The sequence below is a fragment of the Mobula hypostoma genome, chromosome 1 (assembly GCF_963921235.1).
Source record: "Mobula hypostoma chromosome 1, sMobHyp1.1, whole genome shotgun sequence".
Lineage (NCBI taxonomy): Eukaryota > Metazoa > Chordata > Chondrichthyes > Myliobatiformes > Myliobatidae > Mobula > Mobula hypostoma.
In genome coordinates, this window is record NC_086097.1 from 150,072,380 (window position 1) to 150,089,800 (window position 17,421).

At 45.5% G+C, this 17,421-nt stretch overlaps 1 protein-coding gene across 11 annotated transcripts in view; it reads left to right on the top strand.

Moving 5' to 3' along the window:
- Window positions 1-17,421, top strand: part of foxh1 (forkhead box H1) — a 141,601-nt gene that overhangs the window by 21,457 nt on the left and 102,723 nt on the right. For 6 of the 11 annotated variants that reach the window (XR_010019186.1, XM_063057885.1, XM_063057984.1 and 3 more), the window contains exon 2: window positions 14,656-14,713. The exons of the other annotated variants lie outside the window; for them this stretch is intronic. The gene's annotated coding sequence lies outside the window, so the exon portion shown is untranslated. The remainder of the gene's footprint in view (window positions 1-14,655; window positions 14,714-17,421) is intronic. 11 annotated transcript variants of the gene reach the window in all.

Genomic DNA, 17,421 nt, shown 5'->3' on the forward strand with positions numbered 1-17,421 from the left:
TACTAATATAAAATTATGTTGGCTGATGGTAGAGATTTAGGGCAGGTCAGAGGGTCTAATGGCAGGTGAAACAGAGCCGAAGACTCAGCATCATTCTTTGGGGGAAAGTTAGAAAGCAAATGGCATAAATTAAGTAAGTCTTATTCATGACTTAGCTATAATCTCCAGTCAATACATGTATTACCTTGTTGGTATTCATGAAAAAATAAGGCAGAGTTTCAGAGTCAAAGACTGGAGAGTGAACCTGGATCTATGAGAAGAACAGAGGCTTGTAAGAAGCTGATCAGCTAAGGTGATAATAATTGTCGTTTTTTGTGTCTTAAGAACAGTTTTTAATGGGTTTCACACAGGAGAATGAACAAGATCAAAGCACACAGATAGTCTGCTGTCATAGGGTGAGAACTAGCTATTCAATAAAAACAAAGAGGTTCAGTTACTCAATCAAAACTGTGACTGAAATTCTTCCGGATTGCAGAAAAACAGTACTGAGTTAGAAGGTCAAATGTGGTCTCAATGAACATTGAAGCAGACCTGAAAGTCCAAATAGCCTGTGCCTGCTCCTGTTTCTTAGGTAGGGAGTGGAGACTGGTTGCATCAATTTTCTTTTACATTTCTTAACTGATTGCTGCTTTAGCCTGAAAGACATCTAACTAAGGTATGCGCTTGCCACTAAGAAGCAAAGATACTGATAAGATATAGGGTGGCACAGTTATGTAGAAACATAGAAACATAGAAAATAGGTGCAGGAGTAGGCCATTCGGCCCTTCGAGACTGCACCGCCATTTATTATGATCATGGCTGATCATCCAACTCAGAACGCTGTTCCAGCCTTCCCTCCATACCCCCTGATCCCCGTAGCCACAAGGGCCATATCTAACTCCCTCTTAAATATAGCCAATGAACTGGCCTCAACTGTTTCCTGTGGCAGAGAATTCCACAGATTCACCACTGTCTGTGTGAAGAAGTTTTTCCTAATCTCGGTCCTAAAAGGCTTCCCCTTTATCCTCAAACTGTGACCCCTCGTTCTGAACTTCCCCAACATCAGGAACAATCTTCCTGCATCTAGCCTGTCCAATCCCTTTAGGATTTTATACGTTTCAATCAGATCCCCCGTCAATCTTCTAAATTCCAATGAGTACAAGCCCAGTTCATCCAGTCTTTCTTCATATGAAAGTCCTGCCATCCCAGGAATCAATCTGGTGAACCTTCTTTGTACTCCCTCTATGGCAAGGATGTCTTTCCTCAGATTAGGGGACCAAAACTGCACACAATACTCCAGGTGTGGTCTCACCAAGGCCTTGTACAACTGCAGTAGTACCTCCCTGCTCCTGTACTCGAAACCTCTTGCTATGAATGCCAGCATACCATTCATCTTTTTCACCGCCTGCTGTACCTGCATGCCCACTTTCAATGACTGGTGTATAATGACACCCAGGTCTCATTGCACCTCCCCTTTTCCTAATCGGCCACCATTCAGATAATAATCTGTTTTCCTATTTTTGCCACCAAAGTGGATAACTTCACATTTATCCACATTAAATTGCATCTGCCATGAACTTGCCCACTCACCCAACCTATCCAAGTCACTCTGCATCCTCTTAGCATCCTCCTCACAGCTAACACTGTCGCCCAGCTTCGTGTCATCCGCAAACTTGGAGATGCTGCATTTAATTCCCTCATCCAAGTCATTAATATATATTGTAAACAACTGGGGTCCCAGCACTGAGCCTTGCGGTAGCCCACTAGTCACCGCCTGCCATTCTGAAAAGGTCCCGTTTATTCCCACTCTTTGCTTCCTGTCTGCTAACCAATTCTCTATCCACATCAATACCGTACCCCCAATACCGTGTGCTTTAAGTTTGCACACTAATCTCCTGTGTGGGACCTTGTCAAAAGCCTTTTGAAAATCCATATATACCACATCCACTGGTTCTCCCCTATCCACTCTACTATTTACATCCTCAAAAAATTCTATGAGATTCGTCAGACATGATTTTCCTTTCACAAATCCATGCTGACTTTGTCCGATGATTTCACCGCTTTCCAAATGTGCTGTTATCACATCTTTGATAACTGACTCCAGCAGTTTCCCCACCACTGACGTTAGGCTAACCGGTCTATAATTCCCCGGTTTCTCTCTCCCTCCTTTTTTTAAAAAGTGGGGTTACATTAGCCACCCTCCAATCCTCAGGAACTAGTCCAGAATCTAACGAGGTTTGAAAAATTATCACTAATGCATCCACTATTTCTTGGGCTACTTCCTTAAGCACTCTGGGATGCAGACCATCTGGCCCTGGGGATTTATCTGCCTTTAATCCCTTCAATTTACCTAACACCACTTCCCTACTAACATGTATTTCGCTCAGTTCCTCCATCTCACTGGACCCTCTGTCCCCTACTATTTCTGGAAGATTATTTATGTCCTCCTTAGTGAAGACAGAACCAAAGTAATTATTCAATTGGTCTGCCATGTCCTTGCTCCCCATAATCAATTCACCTGTTTCTGTCTGTAGGGGACCTACATTTGTCTTTACCAGTCTTTTCCTTTTTACATATCTATAAAAGCTTTCACAGTCCGTTTTTATGTTCCCTGCCAGTTTTCTCTCATAATCTTTTTTCCCCTTCCTAATTAAGCCCTTTGTCCTCCTCTGCTGAACTCTGAATTTCTCCCAGTCCTCAGGTGAGCCACTTTTTCTGGCTAATTTGTATGCTTCTTCTTTGGAATTGATACTATCCCTAATTTCTCTTGTCAGCCACGGGTGCACTACCTTCCTTGATTTATTCTTTTGCCAAACTGGGATGAACAATTGTTGTAGTTCATCCATGCAATCTTTAAATGATTGCCACTGCATATCCACCATCAATCCTTTAAGTGTCATTTGCCAGTCAATCTCAGCTAATTCACGTCTCATGCCTTCAAAGTTACCCCTCTTTAAGTTCAGAACCTTTGTTTCTGAATTAACTATGTCACTCTCCATCTTAATGAAGAATTCCACCATATTATGGTCACTCTTACCCAAGGGGCCTCTCACGACAAGATTGCTAATTAACCCTTCCTCATTGCTCAAAACCCAGTCTAGAATAGCCTGCTCTCTAGTTGGTTCCTCGACACGTTGGTTCAAAAAACCATCCCGCATACATTCCAAGAAATCCTCTTCCTCAGCACCTTTACCAATTTGGTTCACCCAGTCTACATGTAGATTGAAGTCACCCATTATAACTGCTGTTCCTTTATTGCACACATTTCTAATTTCCTGTTTAATACCATCTCTGACCTCACTACTACTGTTAGGTGGCCTGTACACAACTCCCACCAGCGTCTTCTGCCCCTTAGTGTTACGCAGCTCTACCCATATCGATTCCACATCTTCCCGGCTTATGTCCTTCCTTTCTATTGCGTTAATCTCTTCTTTAACCAGCAACGCCACCCCACCTCCCCTTCCTTCATGTCTATCCCTCCTGAATATTGAATATCCCTGAACGTTGAGCTCCCATCCCTGGTCACCCTGGAGCCATGTCTCTGTGATCCCAACTATATCATAATCATTAATAACAATCTGCACTTTCAATTCATCCACCTTGTTACGAATGCTCCTTTCATTGACACACAAAGCCTTCAGGTGCTCTTTTACAACTCTCTTAGCCCTTATACAATTATGTTGAAAAGTGGCCCTTTTTGATGCTTGCCCTGGATTTGTTGGCCTGCCACTTTTACTTTTCTCCTTACTACTTTTTGCTTCTACCCTCACTTTACACCCCTCTGTCTCTCTGCACTGGTTCCCATCCCCCTGTTGTGAACTAACCTCCTCACGCCTAGCCTCTTTAATTTGATTCCCACCCCCCAACCATTCTAGTTTAAAGTCACCTCAGTAGCCCCCGCTAATCTCCCTGCCAGGATATTGGTCCCCCTAGGATTCAAGTGTAACCCGTCCTTTTTGTACAGGTCACGCCTGCGCCAAAAGAGGTCCCAATGATCCAAAAACTTGAATCCCTGCCTCCTGCTCCAATCCCTCAGCCACGCATTTATCCTCCACCTCATCGCATTCCTACTCTCACTGTCGCGTGGCACAGGCAGTAATCCCGAGATTACTACCTTTGCGGTCCTTTTTCTCAACTCCCTTCCTAGCTCCCTATATTCTCCTTTCAGGACCTCTTCCCTTTTCCTACCTATGTCATTGGTACCTATATGTACCACGGCCTCTGGATCCTCACCCTCCCACTTCAGGATATCTTGAACACCATCAGAAATATCCCGGACCCTGGCAGCAGGGAGGCAAACTACCATCCGGGTCTCTGGACTGCGTCCACAGAATCGCCTATCTGACCCCCTTACTATCGAGTTCCCTATCACAACTGCCCTCCTCTTCCTTGCCCTACCCTTCTGAGCTACAGGGCCGGACTCTGTGCCGGAGGCACGGCCACTGTCGCTTCCCCCGGGTAAGCTGTCCCCCCCAACAGTACTCAAACAGGAGTACCTTTTGTTAAGGGGCAAGCCACCGGGGTACTCCCCATCACCTGACTTTTCCCCTTCCCCCTCCTAACCGTGACCCACTTGTCTGCCTCCCGTGGCCCTGGCGTGACCACCTGCCTTCCACTCCTCTCTATCACCTCCTCGCTCTCCCTGACCAGACGAAGGTCATCGAGCTGCAGCTCCAGTTCCGTAACGCGGTCCCTTAGGAACTGCATCTCGATGCACTTGGCGCAGATGTAGACGTCCGGGAGGCTTGGAGACTCCAGGGCCTCCCACATCCGACACCGAGAACAACAAACATAACACTATTACAGCACCAGGCATCAGGTTTCAAATCCCAATGCTGTCTCTAGAGAGATCATGCATTCTCCCCACATTCCCTTTGGTCTTCTGGTTTCCATCCAGTCCAAAGACATGCAGGTTGTTAGGCTAGTTGGTCACATAGGTGTAATTGGGCGATACAGGCTTGCAGAAGGGTCTGGTACTGTGTTGTATTTCTAAGTAACTAGCTAACCAAATAAGTAATTAAAATGTCTGCAACATACATCAAAGTTGCTGGTGAACGCAGCAGGCCAAGCAGCATCTATAGGAAGAGGCGCAGTCGACGTTAAATGTCTGGTAGTTTGTAAGGAGCCGAGGAAAATGAGTCAGAGGGCAAGTGTACTGTGCGGTCTGCACAGCTGGACAGTTACGGTACTCTGGATCATGAAGGGTAAAGAAGGGAGGTGAAAGAGGATTGAGTACGGGAGTTGGGTTGCTATATTGGAGTTGTGAAAGACATTGGTAAGGCTAAATTTGGAGTATTTTGTGCAGTTCTAGAGAAAGGCGAAGTATTTAAGGGGAATCTGAGGGGGGATTTCTTTTCTCAAAGGGTGGTGCAAGTGTTGAACGAGCTGCCAGCAGAAGTGGTAGGAGTGCAAGTTCAATTGTAACGTTTAGGAGAAGTTTTCATAGTTACATAGGTGGGAGAGGTATGGAGGGCTATAGTACAGATGGAAGTCGATGGGATGAGGCAGAAGACCAGGCCAGATGGGCCAGAGGGCTGTTTCTGTACCGTAGTGCTCAGTGACTTCATGAAAAAGGTAGAAGAGATAACTGGCGTGAAAATGTATCAGCTGGCAATGATGCACCATTTGTTTCTGGCTGATGCACCTTTGGTCTCAGCATCTCCTCTATTAATTTCTTTGTCCAATCAGAAATGAATTAATTTATTGGAGAAGAACCAGTTATCATTTAATGTAATGTGTGCTGCTTTCATTGGGTTGGACTGGACAGGATGGATCAGTCTAGAAACTTCAACAATGCAGAATGCTTGTAAAATATGTTATATTTTGTCTCATTTAAAATGAGTTAATTAATAAGGGTTTTAATAAGTAAACCAACATCAATTTAGATTTAGGTTTATTTTGAGAAAGGCTCTCAAAATAAACCAGGAAAACAAAGGCCAATGAGCCTGACACCAATGTGGGAAAGTTATTGGAACGTATTCTAAGGGACTGGATATATAAGTATTTGGATAGACATGGAATGATTATGGATAGTCAGCATGGCTTCTTGCGTAATGGGCCATGTCTAACCAACCCCATAAAATTTTTTACCAGGAAAGTTGATGAAGGCAAGGCAATGGATGCTGCCTGCATGGACTTTAGCAAAGCGTTTGACAAGGTCCCGCATGGGAGGTTGGTCAAGAAGGTTCAGTCACTTGGCATTCAAGATGAGGGAGTAAATTGGATTAGACATTGGCTGAGTGGGAGAAGCCAGAGAGTGGTAGTAGATGGTTGCCTCTCTGACTGGAGACCTGTGACTAATGGAATACTGTGGGGATCAGTGCTGGGTCCATTGTTGTTTGTCATCTATATCAACAATCTGGATGATGTGGTTAACTGGATCAGCAAATCTGCGGGTGACACCAAAACTGGGGTGTAGTGGACAGTGACGACAGCTATCACAGCTTGCAAAGGGAACTGTGCCAGCTGGAAAAATTGGCTGAAAGATTACAGCTAGAATTTAATGTCGACAATGAGATGTTGCACTTCGGTAGGGCCAATCAGGGTAGGTCTTACTAGTGAGTGGTAGGGCACCGAGGAGTGTGATAGAACAAAGGGATCTGGGAATACTGGTCCATAATTTGTTGAAAGTGGGGTCACAGGTATATAGGGTTGTAGAGAAAGCTTTTGGCATATTGGTCTTCATAAATCAAAGGATCAGGTACAAGAGATGCATTGTTATGTTGAAGTTCAGTAAAACATTGGTGGGGCCTCATTTAGAGTACTGTGTGCTGATTTGGTAATTTACCTACAGGAAAAATGTGAATAAGGTTGAAAGAGTACAGAGAAAGTTTACAAGGATGTTGTTGGGATTGAGGACCTGAGTTATAGGGAAAAAATGAATAGATCAGGACATTATTCCTTGAAATGTAGAAGATTGAGGGGAGATTTGATAGAGGTACACAAAATTATGCGGGATATAGACAGGGTAAATGCAAACAGGCTTTTCCCACTGAGGTTGGGTGGGACTACAACTAGAGTTCATATGTTAAGGGTGAAAGATTAAAAGTTTAAGGGGAACAGAGGGTTGTGAAAGTGCGGAACGAGTTTCCAGCACAAGTGGTGCACGCAAGTTTGATTTCAGTGTTTAAGAGAAGTTTGGATAGGTACATGAATAGTAGGGGTATGGAGGGCTATGGTCCCAGAGTAGGTTGATGGGAATAGGCAGTTTAAATGGTTGCATGGACTAGATGGGTCAAAGGGCCTGTTCCTGTGTTGTACTTTTCTATGACTATTGTTACGTACCCCGTAACTGGGTTGCCAAACCAGCAGAAATGGATCACTCAGTTGGAGTCTGGAGTACTAGAACTAAGAAAGTTTTATTAAAGAAACAAGCAACACAGTAATCGAAAGGATAATAAATGCAACAGTTCAGTGATGATAAACACACATGTGCACAGAATTAAGATAACAGCATCAATCAAGCTCTATCGTTGTCTAGGGGTAAATGACCAATTTCAAAATGACTCAAAGTTCAGTCCAGTTTAGTAGTTCAGTTCGCAGTAATCGTTGCCATGGCGATGGACAACGTGGGGGAAGAGAGAGATAGAACAGGAACAACTGATCATTCAGAACACTGCTTCACTCACAGACCAGCGGGATGGCTCACAAACAGCTTTTGGGCGGGTCCTTGGTGATGTCACCTGAGGTCACCGACTGTGACCCCTCCTCCAGATGCGGTCGATCCTCTGCAGTGAACCCGGCACCCAGGCAAGGGCGGACACACACCGGGTTCCCGCTGATCGTACCTTTCCACCCTTGTCGTTGTCTGGGACTTCTCACCCACTCGTGAGAAGCGCACCGCTTCCAGGGTCTCGTTACCTCGGGTGGCGTGTGTGTCTGTCTTAGCGAACCTGTCCCTTTTTATCCCCCTGCTGGGGTATCGCCTGTCCATCACTTCAAACAGTTCAGGGCTCAAAGGGGGGAGCCGCTCCAGACAGCTCTTCCTCCCACATCCCTTCATTACACATCTCCAGACGCTGCTCCATTGTTCCTTATCTCTCCTTCCCCTGAGGGCAGGTGGCAGACCAACTGCTGATGCCACTGATGCTAGCCCAGGCCAGCAAACATCTTAATTTTATGTGTATTCTCGTAACACTTCCCCCCTTTAAGGATTTTTACCGGGAGGTAAAAATTACAAACATGACTACATTATCTGATACATACACAATATACATCTTTAACAGTTATTTAGCTAATACAGAGAATTTGAAGCTGTCAACACCTTGACAGACAGTCATCACATTTTCTGTTCCTTTTACACGTGTTATTAATAATCCCTTAGACCAGGCTCCAACTCAGCAAACTTCAGAGTGGCCAAAAACACTGATGAATTGCGACCAATGTAACCTCTCATTTGGTTTTGTCCCGGACCACAACAACAAGGGTCGTCCCATTCCGGCTCAGTTTTCTCTCGCAAGGGCTTAGTAGGAGGGGGACGGGTATTGACCGCAGAGTTATTGCAAAACTTCCTGCAGTACCCCACCATCTCCAAAAGCCTTCTGAGGGCCCTCTTGTCTGTCGGGGTTGGGAGGTCAGCGATAGCCTGCACTGTAGCTTGCATCACTGCCAGCTGCCCCTGTGTCACCACAATTCCCAGGTAAGTGACATTCGTGTGGCCGAATTCATTTTTTCCAAGGTTCACTATCAAGCTGGCTTCAGACAGCCGTGTTAAATTGCCAATACACACCTCTGTGTTCATCAGCCCTTTAGTCACTGAATTACTCAAAAAATATGGGTGTTGTTTACTTGGCCGCCCTATTGTAACCGACATAACCCAACGTCCCAGTTCTTTGCATTTCCTCGGGACAATCAAACACATGGGTGCGAGTCGTTTAATTACTCCTTCGGGGATTAAGGGAGAGACCTTATCAGTAGACCTGGCCAAAACAATAGCCTTCTCCCATCTGACCGATCCCATCCTAATCTTTTCAAAATGGTTTTTTCCTCTTATCAAGGGGCCCCTAGCTTCATTGATTTCCACGCTAACACCGACTAGGTTTGTTAGCATATCAAAAGCCGGTGACCGTCTCAGTTCGCGTCGGTCATGATCAATAACATTCTTCCCCCTGGGCAGCCGGTAAATCTCTTTCATGATTCCACCAACTGTTTCCTCCAGCACCGCAAAATGTCCACCGGGGGGTACCTCGTGGGCCATGTTAAAAACCTCATCCCCATAACTCTTTTGCACCACCCCCCACTCCTCATCTGCGGATGCTGTACTTGATTTCCCTTTCTTCCTTAGCACTTCCTCATCCGCACAATAGCCTACTAGTTCCCTTGTCAAGGCTGTGTCAGAGAGAGCTGTCTCGGCCAAAACCATCAGCCCCTCGTCTCGCTCCTGCGTCTGCACAAATTCTTTCCTGGCTACTGCTACGTCCGTCCCAGCTCCCTCACTACCTCTTATCTCACTACACCCTGTCTCATACAAGGTTGGCAGAAATGTTTCAGCCAAATTCACCATCGCGGGCGGGGCCTCCATGCTGGCAGGCTGACCCGTCAATCTCACGACTGGGAACACGATTCCTCCGGCGATGTCATTACCGAGCAAGACTTCCACGTCTTTCATCGGTAATTCGGACCTCACCCCGATCGTGACTAGTCCAGAGACCAGGTTGCTCTGTAAATGTATCTGGTGCAAAGGGACTGACTCTGTCCCTTCCCCAACACCTTTGACCTCTACCTCCCCAGTCTGGGTCTCTGAGCTAAACTCTAATACACTCTTCAGTATTAGTGACTGACACGCTCCCGTGTCTCTCCAGATCCGCACTGGAACTGGTTTTAACCTCTTTTTCACTGACACCAGTCCGGCCGAGATAAACCTCTCGCGCCCTTCCTGGACTTTTTCAGACCTGTCCTTCCCTAGCGGTTCGCTTAACAGCTCAATACAGCCATTCCAAATTTCCGCTTTTCCTTTCCCCGTCTCCTTTCTTGGGGCAAAGCACCTGGACGCAAAGTGTCCGACTTTCCCACAATTATAACAGACGACCCCAGGAGACTTCCTACCAGGCTGCTCCCGGTCTACCTTATCCTTTTCACTAGTCCCCGGCTTACTTTCTGACTTTTCCGGCGGACTCTCCCCGCCGTCCTGACTACCCTTCTGGTAGCCTTTACTCGGGGCAACCTTCATTTTATGCGTCAACGCATACTCATCCGCTAACTTAGCAGTTGCGGCTAACGTGGCTGCCTCTTTCTCATCGAGGTAGGGTCTCATACCCTCAGGGACACAACCTTTAAACTGCTCAATCAGAACCAGTTGCAGCAGTCTGTCGTAATCCCCCTCTACCCCTTTCGAGGCGCACCAACGCTCACAATATGTTTGCATCTCACGAGCAAACTCCAAATACGTGCGGTCCCACCGCTTCCTCGCATTCCGGAACCTCTGCCGGTATGCCTCCGGGACCAACTCATAAGTCCTGAGGATGGCCTCCTTCACCACCTCATACTTCTGGGCATCTTCCGGGGATAAAGCGGAGTAAGCTTGTTGGGCTTTCCCTTCAGTACACTCTGAAGTAAGACAACCCACTTATCCCTCGGCCATTCCTGACTTATAGCTACTTTTTCGAAGTGGAGAAAGTACCGATCCACATCGGTATCGTCAAATGGGGGAACCAGCCTAACCTCCTGGGTCGCCCGGAACCCTCCACCTTGGTTCGGCACGAGCCCCTGCTCGGCCCTTATCTTTAACTTCTCCAGCTCAAATTCCCTTTCCCTCTGTTTCTCCTCTCTCTCCAACTGTCTTTCTCTCTCTTGCCTTTCTACCTCTTTCTCTCTCTCCCGCCTTTCTAACTCTCTCTCTTTCTGCTGCCTTTCTAACTCTCTCTCTTTCTCCTGCCTTTCTAACTCTCTCTCTTTCTCCTGCCTTTCTAACTCTCTCTCTTTCTCCCGCCTTTCTAACTCTCTCTCCTGCCTTTCTAACTGCTTCTCTTCGTGTTCTAACTGCCGTACCCGGAACTCGTGCTCGAGTCTCAGTTTTTCAAGCTGTACCTGTACCGCGTCTCCAGCAGGTTTTTCAATAGACACCTCCCCCAGCTCACCTTGGGGAAACACACCTTTAGATACATAGTGCTCTACAATAGCTCTGTGTATCTCCTCTCTCCTCATTGTCGACTTCACCTTAGCAAGATTCACCCGTTTGGCCACAGCTATCAATTCCGATTTCCTGGCATCCTCTAATGCCTCCAAGGTCGGCGCCTTTATAAATTCCTCAACCTCCATTTCTGCTGTTTGTCTTTTCTTTCTTTCGGGAATTTTAACCCAATCAATTTACTCCGTCCCAAATTTAGCGTTCAAAATCGCGGACGAGAACCCCACTTATGTTACGTACCCCGTAACTGGGTTGCCAAACCAGCAGAAATGGATCACTCAGTTGGAGTCTGGAGTACTAGAACTAAGAAAGTTTTATTAAAGAAACAAGCAACACAGTAATCGAAAGGATAATAAATGCAACAGTTCAGTGATGATAAACACACATGTGCACAGAATTAAGATAACAGCATCAATCAAGCTCTATCGTTGTCTAGGGGTAAATGACCAATTTCAAAATGACTCAAAGTTCAGTCCAGTTTAGTAGTTCAGTTCGCAGTAATCGTTGTCATGGCGGTGGACAATGTGGGGGAAGAGAGAGATAGAATAGGAACAACTCATCATTCAGAACGGCTTCACTCACAGACCAGCAAGATGGCTCACAAACAGCTTTTGGGCGGGTCCTTGGTGATGTCACCTGAGGTCACCGACTGTGACCCCTCCTCCAGATGCGGTCGATCCTCTGCAGTGAACCCGGCACCCAGGCAAGGGCGGACACACACCGGGTTCCCGCTGATCGTACCTTTCCACCCTTGTCGTTGTCTGGGACTTCTCACCCACTCGTGAGAGGCGCACCGCTTCCAGGGTCTCGTTACCTCGGGTGGCGTGTGTGTCTGTCTTAGCGAACCTGTCCCTTTTTATCCCCCTGCTGGGGTATCGCCTGTCCATCACTTCAAACAGTTCAGGGCTCAAAGGGGGGAGCCGCTCCAGACAGCTCTTCCTCCCACATCCCTTCATTACACATCTCCAGACGCTGCTCCATTGTTCCTTATCTCTCCTTCCCCTGAGGGCAGGTGGCAGACCAACTGCTGATGCCACTGATGCTAGCCCAGGCCAGCAAACATCTTAATTTTATGTGTATTCTCGTAACACTATTTATTTATTTATCACATCAAAACATACAGTGAAGTGTGTCATTTGCATGAACACCCAAGGATGTGCTGGGGGCATTCTGCAAGTGTCACCACACGATTTTGCATCAACATAATATGCTCCCAATGCTTGGCAGAACAACACAGAACACAACAAAACAGTACACAACAAGCAACAAAGCAAAAAAGCCCCTTTTCTCCCTCCATAAACGCACATACATAGTCCTCTAATCAAGGACAGGCCACCTTCGGTGTCCAGCCTCATGGATTTGCAGATACTGGACCCCAACTTCCCAAAAAGACACACAGAGATTTGCAGATTCGAGCTCTGACCATCAGACCTCGACTTCTAGACTCACAATCAATTTTTGTGCTTTGATTTGGAGCTCTGATCGACCTTTGGACTTCGATCTTTGGCATTGACTCAGGACTCGCTGATGGCAATGAATGAGGGTCTGAACTTCAGGCCTCGAACACTGGTCTCACCAATGACAGGAGCTGAACACTAGGCATCAAATGCCCTACTCGCCAATGACGGGACTCTGAACATCCTCGCCGCTCTGCCAGCTGATATCCAACCGTGACCTCGCTGCTAGTCTTTGAATGGAGAATGGAAACAGACTTTGGCCTGTCCTCTAATTCCCCCAAGTCCCTGTCCCTAAACCCTAACCTGACCTCTAACTCCCCTCATGTCTCCAAAACCATCCCTATGAACCTAAAAAAAACTAAACCAAATAATTAAGGATGAGCCATGACCTCAATGGAAACTGTAATTCAGCACCATCTTGAGAACGGATCAATACTCAGTGATGCGCAGTTTAAAAGGTGGTCATTAATGGCCTCTAGGTAAGTGTGGGTTTCTATCCAGCTCAGTGGTGGAATGATACGTCCAAAGTCCACATTCCTGTGTATTGTTCCCTTTTTTATTTTGGAACAGAATCAGAATCAGGTTTATTATCATTGGTATGTGATGTGAAATTTGTTAACTTAACAGCAGCATTTCAATGCAATACATAATACAGAAGGAAAAAAAAACAAAATAAAATTATGAGAATAATAAATAAGTAAATCAATTACAGTATACCTACATTGAATAGATTAAAAATCATGCAAAAAACAGAAATACTATACATTGAAAAAGCGAGTTAGTGTCCAAGGGTTCAATGTCCATTTAGGAATTGGATGGCAAAGGGGAAGAAGCTGTTTCTGAATCGCTGAGTGTGTGCCTTTAAGCTTCTATGCCTCCTACCTGATGGTAACAGTGAGAAAAGGACATGCAATGGGTGCTGGAGGTCCTTAATAATGGATGCTGCCTTTCTGAGACACCGCTCCTTGAAGATGTCCTGGGTATTTTGTAGGCTGGTACCCAAGATGGAGCCAAATAAATTTACAACCCTCTGCAGCTTTTATCGGTCCTGTGCAGTTGCCCCCCCCCCATACGAGACAGTGATGCAGCCTGTCAGAATGCTCTCCACAATACATCTATAGAAGTTTTTGAGTGTACTTGTTGACGTACCAAATCTCTTCCAACTCCTAATGAAGTATAATCACTGTCTTGCCTTCTTTATAACTGCATCGATATGTTGTGACCAGGTTAGATCCTCAGAGATTGTGACACCCAGGAACTTGAAACTGCTCACTCTCTCCACTTCTGATCCCTCTATGAGGATTGGTATGTGTTCCTTTGTCTTACCCTTCTGGAAGCCCACAATCAGTTCTTTCGTCTTACTGACATTGAGTGCCGGGTTGTTGCTGCAACACCACTCCACTAGTTGGCATATCTCACTCCTGAAGCCCTCTCATCACCACCTGAGATTCTACCAACAATAGTTGTATCATCAGCAAATTTATAGATGGTATTTGATCTATGCCTGGCCACACAGTCATGGATATATAGAGAGTAGAGCAGTGGGCTAAGCACGCTCCCCTGAGGTGCACCAGTGTTGATCGTCAGCGAGGAGGATATGCTATCACCAATCCACACAGACTGTGGTCTTCTGGTTAGGAAGTCGAGGATCCAATTGCAGAGGGAGGTACAGAGGCCCAGGTTCTGCAACTTCTCAATCAGGATTGTGGGAACGATGGTATTAAATACTGAGCTATAGTCGATAAACAGCAGGTGTTTGTGTTGTCCACGTGGTCGAATGCCATATGAAGAGCCATTGAGATTGCATCTGCCATTGACCTATTGTGACAATAGGCAAATATCAATGGGTCCAGGGCCCTGCTGAGGCAGGAGTTCAGTCTAGTCATAACCAACCTCTCAAAGTATTTCATCACTGTAGATGTGAGTGCTACCGGGAATAGTCATTAAGGCAGCTTATATTCTTCTTCATAGGCACTGGTATAATTGTTGCCTTTTTGAAGCACATGATGTATGTGATCAGGTATTCAAGGTAAAGCCAGTATTATGCCCATTACCAATCCTTCTAGAATTAACTGGAGTTGTGCTTCATTTCAGGACAAATTAGAATCAGACATATGTCTCCCTTTCTGGGGTCAAACGTGGGCTGGACCAGGTGAGGACAGCATGTTTCCTTCTCATCAGTACATCAATGAAACAGCTTTTATTTCAATCCAGTATTTTATAGCCATTGTCATTGATATAATTTTGTTTTATCCACTAATTAACTGATCTTAAACATCCTAGTTGCTGTGATAGAATTCAAAGCTCATCTCCAGACGATTACTCAGAGCTGTGGATCACTTGTGTTGTAACAGAACCATTATGAGACCATATAACACATATGCTATTGTCACATTGAATTCTTTAATATTTAACACCATAAGACAAAGGAACAGAGGTCGTCCATTCAGCCCATTGAGTCTGCTCCGCCATTTTATCATGAGCTGATCCATTCTCCCATTTAGTCCCACTCCCCCGCCTTCTCACCATAACCTTTGATGCCCTGGCTACTCAGATACCTATCAATCTCTGCCTTAAATACAACCAGTGACTTGGCCTCCACTGCTGCCCATGGCAACAAATTCCATAGATTCACCACCCTCTGACTAAAAAAATTTCTTTGCATTTCTGTTCTGAATGGGTGCCCTTCAATCATTAAGTCATGCCCTCTTGTACTAGACTCCCCCATCATGGGAAACAACTTTGCCACATCCACTCTGTCCATGCTTTTCAACATTCGAAATGTTTCTATGAAGTCTCCCCTCATTCTTCTAAACTCCAAGGAATACAGTCCAAGAGCGGACAAACGTCCCTCATATGTTAACCCTCTCATTCCCAGAATCATTCTAGTGAATCTTCTCTGTACCCTCTCTCACATCAGCACATCCTTTCTTAAATAAGGAGACCAAAACTGCCCACAGTACTCCAAGTGAGGTCTCACCAGCGCCTTATAGAGCCTCAACATCACATCCCTGCTCCTATACTCTATTCCTCTAGAAATGAATGCCAACATTGCATTCGCCTTCTTCACTACCGACTCAACCTGGAGGTTAACCTTAAGGGTATCCTGTACGAGGACTCCCAAGTCCCGTTGCATCTCAGAACTTTGAATTCTTTCCCCATTTAAGTAATAGTCAGCCCGTTTATTTCTTTTGCCAAAGTGCATAACCATACACTTTCCAACATTGTATTTCATTTGCCACTTCTTTGCCCATTCTTCCAATCTATCCAAGTCTCTCTGCAGACTCTCCGTTTCCTCAGCACTACCGGCCCCTCCACCTATCTTCATATCGTCTGCAAACTTAGACACAAAGCCATCTATTCCATAATCCAAATAGTTGATGTACAATGTAAAAAGAAGCGGCCCCAACACGGACCCCTGTGGAACACCACTGGTAACCGGCAGCCAACCAGAATAGGATCCCTTTATTCCCAGTCTCTGTTTCCTGCCAATCAGCCAACGCACTATCCACGTATGTAACTTTCCCGTAATTCCATGGGCTTTTATCTTGTTAAGTAGCCTCATGTGTGGCGCCTTGTCAAAGGCCTTCTGAAAATCCAAATATACAACATCCACTGCATCTCCCTTGTCTAGCCTACTGGTAATTTCCTCAAAAAATTGTAATAGGTTTGTCAGGCAGGATTTTCCTTTAAGGAATCCATGCTGAGTTCTGCCTATCTTGTCATATGCCTCCAGGTACTCTGTAACCTCATCCTTGACAATTGACTCTAACAACTTCCCAACCACCGATGTCAAGCTAACAGGTCTATAATTTCCTTTTTGCTTCCTTGCCCCCTTCTTAAATAGCGGAGTGTCATTTGCAATCTTCCAGTCCTCCGGAACTATGCCAAAATCTATCGACTTCTGAAAGATCATCGCTAATGCCTTCGCAATCTCCACAGCTACTTCCTTCAGAACACGCGGGTGCATTCCATCTGGTCTGGGAGATTTATCTACCTTTAGCCTATTCAGCTTCCTGAGTACTTTCTCTGTCGTAATTGTGACTGCGCACACTTCTCTTCCCTGCCACCCTTGAGTGTCCGGTATCCTGCTGTCTTCCTCAGTGAAGACTGATGCAAAATACTCGTTCAGTTCCTCTGCCATCTCCTTATCTCCCATTACAATTTCTCCAGCATCATTTTCTATCGTTCTTTTCTATCGTTCCACCTGTCCTTTACTCTTTATATACTTGAAAAAGCATTTCGTATCCTCTTTGATATTATTTGCTAGCTTCCTTTCATAGTTAATCTTTTCCCTCTTAATGACCTTCTTAGTTTCCTTTTGTAAGGTTTTAAAAACTTCCCAATCCTCTGTCTTCCCACTAATTTTTGTTTCCTTGTATGCCCTCTCCTTTGCTTTAACTTTGGCTTTTACTTCTCTTGTCAACCACGGTTGCATCCTTTTTCCATTCGAAAATGTCTTCTTTTTTGGAATATACCTGTCTTGCACCTTCCTCACTTCCGCATAAACTTCAGCTACTGCTGCTCTGCCGTCTTTCTCGCCAGTGTCCCTTTCCAGTCAACTTTGGCCAGTCCCTCTATCATGCCACTGCAATTTCCTTTACTCCACTGAAATACTGACACATCAGATTTCGGCTTCTCTTTTTCTAATTTCACAGTGAACTCAATCATGTTATGATCACTGCCTCCGAAGGGTTCCTTCACCTCAATCTCTCCAATCACCTCCGGTTCATTACACAATACCCAATCCAGTACAGCCGATCCCCTAGTGGGCTCAACAACAAGCTGTTCTAAAAAGCCATCTCGCAGACATTCTACAAATTCTCTCTCTTGAGATCCAGTGCTGACCTGATTTTTCTA